The sequence below is a fragment of the Typopeltis vanoorti genome, chromosome 11 (assembly GCF_054136105.1).
Source record: "Typopeltis vanoorti isolate ZY-2024b chromosome 11, IOZ_Tvanoo_1.0, whole genome shotgun sequence".
NCBI classification, from domain to species: domain Eukaryota; kingdom Metazoa; phylum Arthropoda; class Arachnida; order Uropygi; family Thelyphonidae; genus Typopeltis; species Typopeltis vanoorti.
In genome coordinates, this window is record NC_143559.1 from 10,252,501 (window position 1) to 10,264,824 (window position 12,324).

General features: G+C 34.6%; 1 long non-coding RNA gene across 1 annotated transcript in view; it reads right to left on the reverse strand.

Moving 5' to 3' along the window:
• The window catches only part of LOC150101297 (uncharacterized), a 25,167-nt gene extending 15,393 nt beyond the window's left edge, over nt 1-9,774 (reverse strand). The window contains exon 1 of the long non-coding RNA XR_016549036.1: nt 9,595-9,774. This is a non-coding gene — a long non-coding RNA (uncharacterized LOC150101297). The remainder of the gene's footprint in view (nt 1-9,594) is intronic.
• Nucleotides 9,775-12,324: the final 2,550 nt, after the last annotated feature.

Below are 12,324 nucleotides of genomic sequence, written 5' to 3' on the forward strand. Positions count from 1 at the left end.
GAGATTTAATTAAAAAGGTTTTAATATAAACACACTACTAGTTTCGGCCTGTAACAGCCTTCTTCAGGTGACATTATAAAAGAAAAAACACTAAACATTGAGGGTTAAAAGACTATGAACAACATAGACAGTCTTTATACATAATTAGCATGAAAACGTTGTAGTTGTATTTGAAGCTGTTCTTTCGTTTGTTGCATTGTTGGGAGAGTGCGTGCTTGATGTATCACGTGAACGCCAGTACATGATTACAGCTGAATGACTATCTGGGAGGTGGTAGCTTAAGTTGTTATTTAGATGAACAGGATTGAAGATGATTTCTCTCGATTCCACAATTTTTCTCTCTATTTCGTCACTGCAACGGAAGATGTTAGTAGATTTTCCCCAGCAGACTTTGTGACTTTGGTTATCATCATTAGGATTAGCCGAGAAAAGGATATGACTTGATAATGCACTTGCTCGCTGTCTCTTGTAAGTAATGTCTCTCGTGTGTTCTTCCATACGCATTTCGACAGATTTGTCTGTCTGCCCGAAATAAGGAATATCGCAGTCACATAATATTTTATGTTATTTTCTCTTCTTGATGATCCAAATGAACTGCTTACAGAAATAAACCATCTGAAAACTTCTTTCGAAGTTAATGGATATTCCAAGAAAATCATTAACAAATTCCTTCTTAATCCTCCTAGACATCACTCAGAAGAAACAAATAGATTCAAAAGCAATATATCTATTCCTTACATAAGTACTGTTTCACATAAATTAGCAAAAGCTCTAAAAAAATACAATATCTACATCAGTAGTCTCTCAAGACCAAAGAGGTTGAACATCGTATTTCGGTAACAATGAGTGTGTAGTTGGCACAATCACAGTATCTTGCTCAGTACTGCAGTTTGCCTCACCTGTTCCATTGTGAGATTTCCTTTTGCATTTCAATGGAATGACCATAAACTGTTTGCTACAGTTAAAAGCAATATGAACTGCCACCTCCAAAAATTATCCGATTCGTACAGTGAAATATCATTTTCTTCTGATACTAAAATAAGAATCATTTTTAATTAAAATCTCTCGTGAAAATAATTTCATTTTTTTATTAAAAAAATTCGTTCCCACGCTCCAATTATTCTCTCACAAAGTCAGTTACACTGACTCCAATTACATTTACACGGAGCTTCTGTTTCTACATTTGCTGTGGGTATTCCATCGGTGTAGGTCTACTGAATTGGCCTTCATCATTCTGTCACTTTCCGTAAGATACTCGCGATTCCACAACTGCGCTACAGAATCCCGTGCAGGACACGAAGAAGCTATTGGCCAAACAGGTCGATCTCCAGAAAAGAAATGCAATTTTACCTACTTAACACACAGGCTCTATAGCTTTAGTTGCTTCAGTCGTAATCCAACCAATCCACCGAATCTCACTTCCATCTAGGCCTATAAAACGCAAACAATGTCCTGCTCAACATCTCAATTGATACCAACGTCAAACCCACGAAATTAACTCCTCCCTCTTTTTTTCTTCTACCCATGCCTCTGAAATAGTCACCCCGAGGAATAAAACCTGCATTTGTTCAGAAAATATCAGTAAGTTTCTTTTCTCTTTTTAACCTCCTCTCCGCTCCTTGCTATCAGTTCTCGAAATGAAGATGAGTAAGCGGATCTCTTGGAAAGAAAGCGTACGGAGTTTTCCTCCTGGAAACTCCGGTTTCCCTTTTGCAAACAGGGATATAGACCAAATTACAGGCATAATAGATTTTAAAAATGTTTCTTCAAGTTGCTCATCCTCTGATTTAATTTGGATTTCACTGCAATACGCGATTTTTTTATACTTACTGCAAAGAATTGCAATATTGTTCATCATTATATTTTATGCATTCACATATTGCACGTAAACTCATGAAATAACAAAGCTCAGTATTGCGTTCCAAGAATTATGTTTTTTTAATATCGATCCCACACAAGAGGTGGGAGAAGGTGCCAGTGAGATTTGTTAAGAAAGAAATCTGTTGACATTTGTCTTGAATATTTGGAGATTGTAGTTGATGGCGTATTCTTCGTGAGCTGCAATATTACAGCTCGTGAAATGAACAATATTGCAAAGAATGTATAGCATTCTTAATCCTTATATTGAGAAGCAATTATACAATTCTTTGAGTAAACTAAAAAAAAATCTGTGTATGCCAATAACCCTAATAATAAAAAAATTAGGAGAGGCAGGTTGGATGGGTTTGAGTTTATTATTATTATTATGTGACACCTCCAGGGAGTCCAAAGACTCATCGAGGAAGAGAGTGGCAACAGCATCGAACGATTGAACCCCTTCCAACTACTAACTACGCTCAAACATGATTAACTTTTTGCATGAGCCATTAATAGCAGAGGCTCTACCAATCGGCCAGCCTTTGGTGGCAAAGGTTGGTCGATTGATAAATTTTATGCATTCACATATTGCACGTAAACTCATGAAATAACAAAGCTCAGTATTGCGTTCCAAGAATTTGTTTTTTAATATCGATGAGTTGTGCTGAAAAGGAATGATGGTTGCTTGTTCAGTGGAGTATTATCCAAGTAAATACCTCTAGAAAAGACATTGCTGAAACAGTGAGTTTATGAGATCCAGGTAAGGGAGAGCCATCTATCCGTATTCTCTTTTCCCTGTTCAGCGTTGAGAATTTTTATAGAGGTTTCAGGTGCACCCTCATAAACACGTGAACAGTATTCTAAGGATAGGTGGATTTGGAATTTGTATAGAGTTAGTTGCTGGACTGGTAAATAGAGCGTCTAAAGCAGAAAGGAATGTCTGATTTTTATGTGATGTCTTTGTGCCAGGAGAAGATGAAGGTATGTGTCAGTGAAGGAAGATACAGAGAGAGAGATAATTAAGTGTGGTGATTTGTGTATTACAAACGGAAAAGGTAAATAAGCTGAGATCTCTTTTGCAAGAGAATAAGCAAGACTGCATTTTAGTGGCATTACAGGTACCCATCGATCAGTGTTTACATCATTGCTTGCACGATTTTGAAGTTTGGGATGATGGGGAAAAATAAGCTTCTTGACATATCCACGGTCTTGACGTCTTGACATCTACATCTTTAACCTTCGATTGAAATGCATCATATGCCACAATGGCCTGTAATGACTTCTTCATCTATCCAACACCATCAAATTCCTGAGAGGATTTGCCACGGTATCCTGTACATTTCTTAATGGATGTACATAAATAATCTTCATTTGAAATGTAGTAATAGTGGTTCTTAAGAATGGCAGTACCTTTTCCGTTTTCATCCAAATTAGCATATCGCTTGCCAGCACTCCAGTATTGTCAGATCTTACATTTTTGTCTTTTAAGGTGCTTCTGACTGCATCAATCTACCTACATCTTGGTCTTTCTCTGATTCGTTTTCCTATTCACATTATCCTAAAGAGATAACACGTTAAAATAATTTATTATTGCTCTTTCTAACTATTCACCCTCAGCAACAGTTGGATATTCCATGAAGCCTTTCACAATATTGTTAATATACAAATGAAATAGAAGCGGCTCAAAAACAAAGCTTTGCAATCATCACCGCACCATTCTCTGACATTTTCTCTTATACAGTCCTCGTTATGTCTATCAGACAACCACCCTCTTGTCCGTGCCACCAACTCATTGGCCAATGTGAGTCACCCTAATTTATTCGGCAGCCTACACTGTGAAGCAAAACTTAAAGTACTTTCCTCTTGTAAAGATATTCGCAAAGGCAAATTAACTAATTTAAGTTTTAATAGAAATAATTGATGATGTTGTCATTATAGAAAAATCTTTATTCAAGTTATAAAAGTTTTGTTTAAATTACATAGAGGCAACAAAAGCAATAAGACTAACTGCTAATTGTAATTTCTCTATTTTTTGAGAGTCAAAACAGAAGTTTTCGAAAGTAAGAAACTAAACGTTATGCAAAACATCAGGTGAAGTTGAAAAGGAACACAATGAAATTGCTTTGTAGACAGTCGCAAGATCTATAAATAAATCTGATATTTCCAAAACAAATTTCGCCTGATCATTTAATAAATCAAATCTATTACCTAATGTTGCTAAAATCAGATGATGTCAGATAAAACGATTTGATATACGAGGGTGGTCTGGAAAGTTCCAGGCCTAACAATGAAAAACGAATTGGAAAATTATTTTTATTGTTGGAACATCCACCCTAACCCCCAGATTTGGCTCCCTTTGACTTCAATCTCTTCCCAAAACTAAAACTCTTCCTCGCCGGTCAGCGTTTGAAGTCAAAGGGAGCCAAATCTGGGGGTTAGGGTGGATGTTCCAACAATACACAGTGCAGATCCCTTAATTTTCCCACTGCCAAAACACCTTTGTGGGTAAATGTATTGTCCTGATGAAAGATGATTTTTTTCTTCTGCAAACCGAGTCTTTTCTCAAGAAGTTTTATAACTTCGTCAGAAAAGTTATATAAGAGAGAAAAAGTTATAAAACTTTCTCTTATAAAACCGTCTACTCTGATTAAAAGATCGGAATAATATTCCCCGGTTATTATTTTACCCTTTTCAAGATAATTAATAAACAAAATGCCTTTAGTATCCCAAAACACCGATGCTATAACCTTTCCTGCTGATGGAACCGACTTTATCTTCTTTGGCGCTGAACAACCGGCTACTGTCCACTGTTTTGACTGTTGTTTGGATTCTGGTGTGTAATGGTGAATCCAAGTCTCATCCATAGTAATAAAGCGACGCACAAAATCAGTTTTATTCTTGTTAAAACGCTCCAAGCACTGTTGAGAGATTTTCATGCCAATGCGTTTTTGATTTGCTGTGAGCAAGCGCGGCGCCCATCTTGCGCAAAGCTTTTTCATATGCAATTCTTCATGCAAAATATATCCTACACGTTCTTTGGAAATGCTATTTCCATAGTCTCAGCAATTTCACACACTTTGAATCGCCGGTCATCCAATTTCATATCGTGCACTTGATCAATGATTTCTGGTGTTGTTACACCTTTTGGATGTCGTTCACTGGATCATCTTCAAGGCTGGTACGGCCACGTTTAAACTCGCAGCCCATTTCTTAATTGTTGAAAACGAAGGAGAAGAGTGCCCATAAACATTTATGAACTTGGAATGAATTTCGTTTGGCCTTAAATCTTCTTTTACAAAGAATTTTATAACCGCATGATACACAATTTTATCCATTTCGAGGGATATACAGACAACACGTTTGCTTCAGACAGCTGTATAAAACAAACTACTTGAAATTGCAAATCATCTGGATGCTTATCACAGATGTGCCAACTTAGAAAAAAAAATCTTGCAGATAGTTTTGCCATCTATGGTTGAGGCCGAGAACTTTACAGACCATCCTTGTAGATAAAACGATCGCACCACTGAGCTGTTTGATCATCTGTGGATGGCCTGTGTTCTTCGGATGATTTTTAGGATGAGAAAAACACTCTACTTCTGAGTGAGACCAATGTGGCAGTGTGGACAGCGTACTCGCTCTCCAACCAATAAGGTGTAAGTTCGAATCCCACTGTTGGAAATGGTTGTCTGTGATTTTCTTACTAATTTTTGGTGGAAGGAACATCTGCCACACTACCATTCCTTCGTCAATACCATTTATTATTCGTCATATGAAAGGTTATCAATGTTTGTGTTCATTCAACCAAACGCACCTAGCAACAGATACCAGATATAATGAGATATTTGGGCACGCTTGTAATGGTTTATTCCTCCCGATAAAAATCTCACGTAGTTTTTTTTTTCACGAGTTACTTTCCTTTTATAAAAATACTAAATGACGCAAACTTTGCCTCTCCATTGCATGCACGCGTCTATTCTTAACATAACTGTAGCATATTTGACACTTTCGCTTCAAAACTAAACACAGATATACAACATGAGAGAGAAATTATTTATGATGTACACGTAACTTCAGAATGACGTTGCGGCACTTATTATATAATTCCCTCTCCGTAATTGAAGGGGTATCGTACGATGTTAATTCTGAATATTATGAAAATATAAGAGAGAAAAGACGTTTTTTTTCCTGCATGATTCAAGCCAGACTTATCATTAAGAAGTTGTTGAATTGTTATTTTTTAATGATGACGTGAGTTGCAGATTTTGTTTTCTAATTATAAGACTGGAAAACGTAAATTGTAACATGGTCTTATTCTTCTAACGTTGACACAGAGAAGAACTGAATAACAATCTACATTCAAAAATATGCAAAATATCATTAATGCGCAATTTCACATAATGCTTTATAATACTGTCGTTTTAGATAGTATTTAGATAGTATAGAGTTTTGCGTCATGAACATTCCAATATAAATAATAAAGGATTTCGCAGCCATAATTGTCTTGCTCACACATGAAAGATCAATTTTTGCATTATTATTATCGAATAGCGTACGTTTGTGCATAAAATACAAGAGCATATTGTACCTATATTCACAGGGGAGTTTTTTGTACATTGAGGTACTACTACTAATAATAATACAGTAGACGTCGTAAAAATATTAAATAAAATTTTTGAAATCTTAGGAAACCTGTGTTAACAAAAATTAAGATAAATTAAATGTTGTTCTAAACAATATTTATCTAAGTAATATTTGTAATGTGTCTTGATTTTTAACTATTTTAATGCATTTATTTTAATATGTTTTATTTCCTAAATAAATATGTCTACTTTCTTATCCCTTAAGATTTCTTAATATTTTTTTTAATTCAGTGGTGTTCTACTTGTTTGCTCATTGAAATAAATAACAAAAAAAAGCACTTTCGATTCTCCTGAACCAATTTATTTTATTTTAAAAATAATTTGTTTTTTTTTTCATATACAATAATGAAAGCTAAAAAGAATAATCCACGAAATGATAAATAACATTATGTTTATAACAATAATATACAACAGTTAGAGATCAAGAGATGGAAACCATTTGAACTTTTCTTTGGTAAGATATAAAAAACAACAACAACAAGATGCCTTATTTATTGATCTTTTATCATTGATAAAAGAACTGTTAAAAGACAATAAGGTAGTTAATTAAAACCTTGACGACTGATGGTCATCATTAAATGTTTAATTATCAATTACAAGTAAAACAAATATTCTTATTTTATCCGCATCCTTATTTCAAAGGAAAATAACCTACGTTTGCAAATTGAGTAATAGAAGCATGTCTGACAATGCAGAATTCTATAAAACCACAAATGCGCACTTTGGGATTATTACTCAGATATCTGAATACATCGATTCAATCTTCTCTTTGTGAGAGATTCACCTGTCGTTATTAATTTTCTTTAATCCTTTCCTAGGCATTTATATCTTTATATATTGAAGAAAGGGGGAGGGAGAATCTAAAAGTTAATTCATTCGATACGTGTGTCGGGCCATTTATAGCACATTAAGGAACGTTTGTAATTTAAGAGAGAAATAGCAGACAATCTTCTGGTGGATTACTATGGTTCTAGCAAACTTAAAATTCTCTGCCTTGCAGAGGAGCTTTGCTATCCGAAGCGCGTCGAGAATAGCGATTACGTGGGAATATCATCTCGTCGTGTGTAGAATTCGATTGCTTTAAAATCCTTCCAGTGTAATCGGATTTTCATGGCCGCCATTAAGGAAAGTAAAGAATACATTGTAGAATGGGACAGCAAGAGAGAGAGAAGGAAGAAGAACAGGACTCGTATATATAACATATATAAAATGAGAGAGAGAGAGAGAGAGAACTTGTGAGATGATGATCCACAAGAAGTTTACACTATCAAAAGAATTTGAATAATCTTTACCTTCGGATTGATCAATGTTTAACACTTCTGGAAAACTCTCATTTTGAATAGGATTTCATATCATGGTTGACAGTATTCATTGTAACCGCGTGTGCGATTTCATGCACCTGGAGCAGAAAATTAAACTTTGCGACTTTTAAAGCAAAAGTATTATTATGAGGAAGACTCTCTCTCTCTCTCTATCTCTAAATAAATAAATAAATAAACAAAAAATTAAAGCTATAAACCTCTTGTGCGTTTGGTGCCTTGTTGTAGGGGGGAAATGAAAGTGATGAAAATGGCCTACACAAAAGAATTAGTGGATGAGTTTTGGAGGTGAGAGTAAAAAATATTCAAGTTTCCGAATAATATTAGCAATTCACCACATTTTTCCTTTTCCTTTAAATCACGTTTCTGTATTCAGTGAAGTAATAATATTTTCTTTTGAATTAACGTAGGATTATATGAAATGATGAGTAGCAAACCTTTGACCTCTAATGTGCTCCTCAGTTATTGCGATTCAATCATTATTGCAAACTTAAAATCGACATTTTTTTCATTATTACTCCAAATGAATGCGCAAGCGAGCTAATAAAAAATGCACTCTCTAACGCCTTTTCGTCCCCCCCGCCGCCAAAGGAAGCACGTGTTAGCCCTAATTTTTGGAAATCTGCAGCCAGTCTCCACTCGTCGTCCTCACTGGCAGTGAAGTTCACGTCTACCAACGATTTGTAGATTTGTGGGTGACGAGATACTGCTCATGTTGTGCTTCGAACCCTAAGTTGTATTTTCTGTGAATTAGTATGAGTAAGGCGGTCAATTTTTCTCATTTGCGGGATTAAGATCTTTACTCTTTGAAGCAGTAAAGTAAGATTTATTCTTGTTTATGGAATAAACCTTATTTACTTGCTCCCAAGAACCACAAACTCAGAAATAGGTAAAATAAATAAATAAATCTATAAACTTTTATAAAAGATGTTTAATTGGTAAATAGGTCTGTAAAGGCTCTTTTAGTCAAGGTCTAGAATCTAATATATAACAGCGTTTCAGCCATGTAAGTTACACCAAGTTCTAGTAAATGTTATTTAAAATTTCGAGATGTTGCTCAGGCTTAGGGCGAGTAGTAGGAAGTAAGTAAGTGCTTTCACACCTTAAGAATGTCATAGAACTTTCAAGCAACTAAATCATGATTATAAAGATTAAAATAAAGGCTCAGCTGATATAGCTGACTTTGATTGGAAAGACCTGGATTCAATTCCAATCAAGAGAAAGAAAAGCCTTTATAAAGACTTTTGAAGTGAAGGTGAGTTAGCTGGTCTCATATAGTGGCTGATTCATTTTTTTTTCATCCATCGCTAAACAGAAAAAAAAAAAAAATCGGACAGAAAAACATGCAGTTGACAGAGTGCTGACTATGCTTATAGGATTAATAGCTAACAAGGTTTATGTCAAACAGAATTATCTGGCCGGGGAGGTCATGAACACGTTGAGGGGAAGTTGAAGACAAGATTTACTGAAATTGCTTATGATAGCTTTTTTTTTCTTAAAAAATGAATACTCTAGAGTATTCATTTTTTAAGGAAAAAAAGCTATAAGCAATTTCAGTAACTAATTGAAACGAATACTAACATAAGAGTTATATTTAAATTTTTAGCATACGTGTATGTATTTCATCCCACCTTGCATTTAAGGAAACCAGTTCAATATCGGCAACTATTTATGAATGGAATATTCCGATCAGTGAGCACCGACATCACATACTAATGATGCGCAAACGCATTAATTGACTATTTATGTTACATTAAAAGCTTAATGGTACTCACATTTGTATGATTCATATTCCTTCCGTCGGTTTAAGAGAATATAGATTCAGAAGATACAATTTTAAATTAGATCGCTTACATCATTCTACGATCATTTTAAAAATACACATAAAAATCGCATGTAAATATTATTGCTAAGCAGGAATCCAATCACTGCGTTTGCGCATTGCTAGTACAATGTGTTTTGATAGGTTGCCACACAAGAATTCGAGACAAATAACAATATATTGTTATTTGGTCTCGAGTTCTTGTGGGCATTCAGTGTTTAATCAAGAACAGCATCTCTTCTAGAGAAGATATACTGCGCATTATTAAACGCAAAATTTATTTACATATATTTTATTTAATGTTCTTGTTTAAGATTTTTTAAATAAGAAGCATTTCTGTATTCGCATTAATCGCATTAATTCAAATTTTTCGCATGAATCAAATATTGTGTTTGATTTATTGTGCAGCGAAAATCCTCATGATTTTTGCTACACAGTAAATGCAATCTTTCTGATCCTGACTAACCACATCTAAGAAATATTTATTAGAATTATAATACAATTGGAATAATTATAATAAATCAACAATCCACCAGAACAGTAAATGCCAAGAAGACTTTAATTAATGCCATTGAAGCCTGATTAACTATTGTTTGGCATTCTATATTCTTCAGAGAAACAGCAGTTAGCGTATTGAATTGAAAGTTTGCCAAATGTGGAACATCTCACACGAAAGACAGAAGTTTTCTGGCATCCGCCGCTAATGGAATAGTCCAACTTATAGCGCTGCTCTTGACTAACTATTAACAAATTTCTGATAATTATAAGAATAATCAGCTGTTCCCCCTTCATTTCTTTCTGAGAATGTTTCTCGTAGTACCCGAAGTGAGTTTAGTTGTCAGAGATCTTTCTAACAGCTAAATTGAAAAATATCTGAAATTGTTTTCTGATGTTTAAAGTGTTTTCTAGACTTTTATTTATTTTTTTACCAGCTTTCATTTGTCATCGGTTTACAGTCTTTCCTGGATGAGACTGGCACACAAATGCTTCAAGTAAATCAAGCGAATTTTTTTTTTTAAAGAAAAAGAAATTTTGCAAATTCGCCCTTTACTCGTGAATGCACTTACAAAAGAGAAATAAAAAAGGAACTTCGTATATTTAAGATTGTTTTATTCAATTTTCCAATTGACAACAGACTTTCTCAGCAGTTAGAAACCTTCTGTATGTTATAAATCACGCTGTAACAGAAGTTTCGAGTTTCCTTAACAAGATAAAGCGATTGCACTTGCTTGCATACATTTGATGCGTAAGAATACAGCGTGCACGCACAGAAACTAGCCGTTCGTTGCTTCACCTCGCCTCACGCTTTAATTAGATAATGGTATTAATGAGTACGATCTATTTTACACCCGTGAAATGTGACCGGATGAATGACCATAGTAATTCAATTACAAATTACGATTGGATTTCCATAGACCAGCGAGCCTCCTAATAAAGTTTTGTGGAAAACTTCATGATGAAAAGATCAAAGTTTCTGATTGAGAATTTAAGGTAAATCGAATATTCGATCAGAGATGGAGAATTACGTGGAAAAGGGAATGCTATCGTAATGCCACCATGAGCCGAAACCCGCACAGTGTAATAAGCTGAAAGAACAAACATAAAGCAAATACGCACACATATTTAGGTTATAAATTTTTCTGTGCACTATTTCTGATCTAATATCTGATTTTGTCCCTGAAATAAAAAGCGAATGGAATAAACAATGCGCGCGCACACACACACACACACACACACACACACACACACGGAAGAGGAAGAAGGGCTTATGTAGTTAGTGTTGGCTGATCTGCCGTTAGCGTCATTTCCTCCTTAGTTTACAGAAAAATACAGTGGATTATATATGGAAGTAAGCAAACTAAGGTGTAACGCTCTTAACAATCAAATTCATAGTAATTTTTACATTTACTAGAATATCAGTCTATCAATATTAGCTTTTTACTTTTAATTTGGCAGTCAATAATTTTGCACGCGATGCTTTCTTGCTGAAATTATTGATTCGACATCCAGCGATTCTCAAGAGTGAAATACACAAATGATTGATATTTCTAGAGAAATTCGGGAAGTCTAGATATCTGAAATGCTGCCGGCTTAACCATCAATATTTACACTTCCATTTAATTATATATTACGAAAACCTAAATTTCTCCTCCAGTTTCCCATTCTGCTGGATGATTCGTACGAATGCACACACACACACACACACACACACACACACACACACACACTTGCAACAAACGGAAATGTACACATACTTTTTAATAGTTAAAGTTGTTTATTTATGAGTAATCTGATTAGGTGCATCGCTTAGTTTACTAAAACAACATCGTTTTTTTACCTTAGTTACCGAATCTAACTTGTGGCATTGTACTCTAGATGGAGTACAATGCATGAATAAGTGCAGTCTTTAGAATATGATCAATTGTGCGACAAAATTTGTAGTGTAGTATTAATTATCTTTTATCTTTATCTTTGTAATTATTAAGATAAATTATTTTTCTGACATTAAAAATATTGGAAGTTCAATTTTCTAAGAAGAGAAAATGTGTGCTAAGGAAACGTATTTTTTTCCTTTCAAGAATAGAGCAAGTTTTTAAAAGCAAGCCATACGAAATGAATTATTCCTGACTCAGTGATACGTAAGAAACTAGATCCAAGGATCTGAAATTGTACCTTGTCTTAG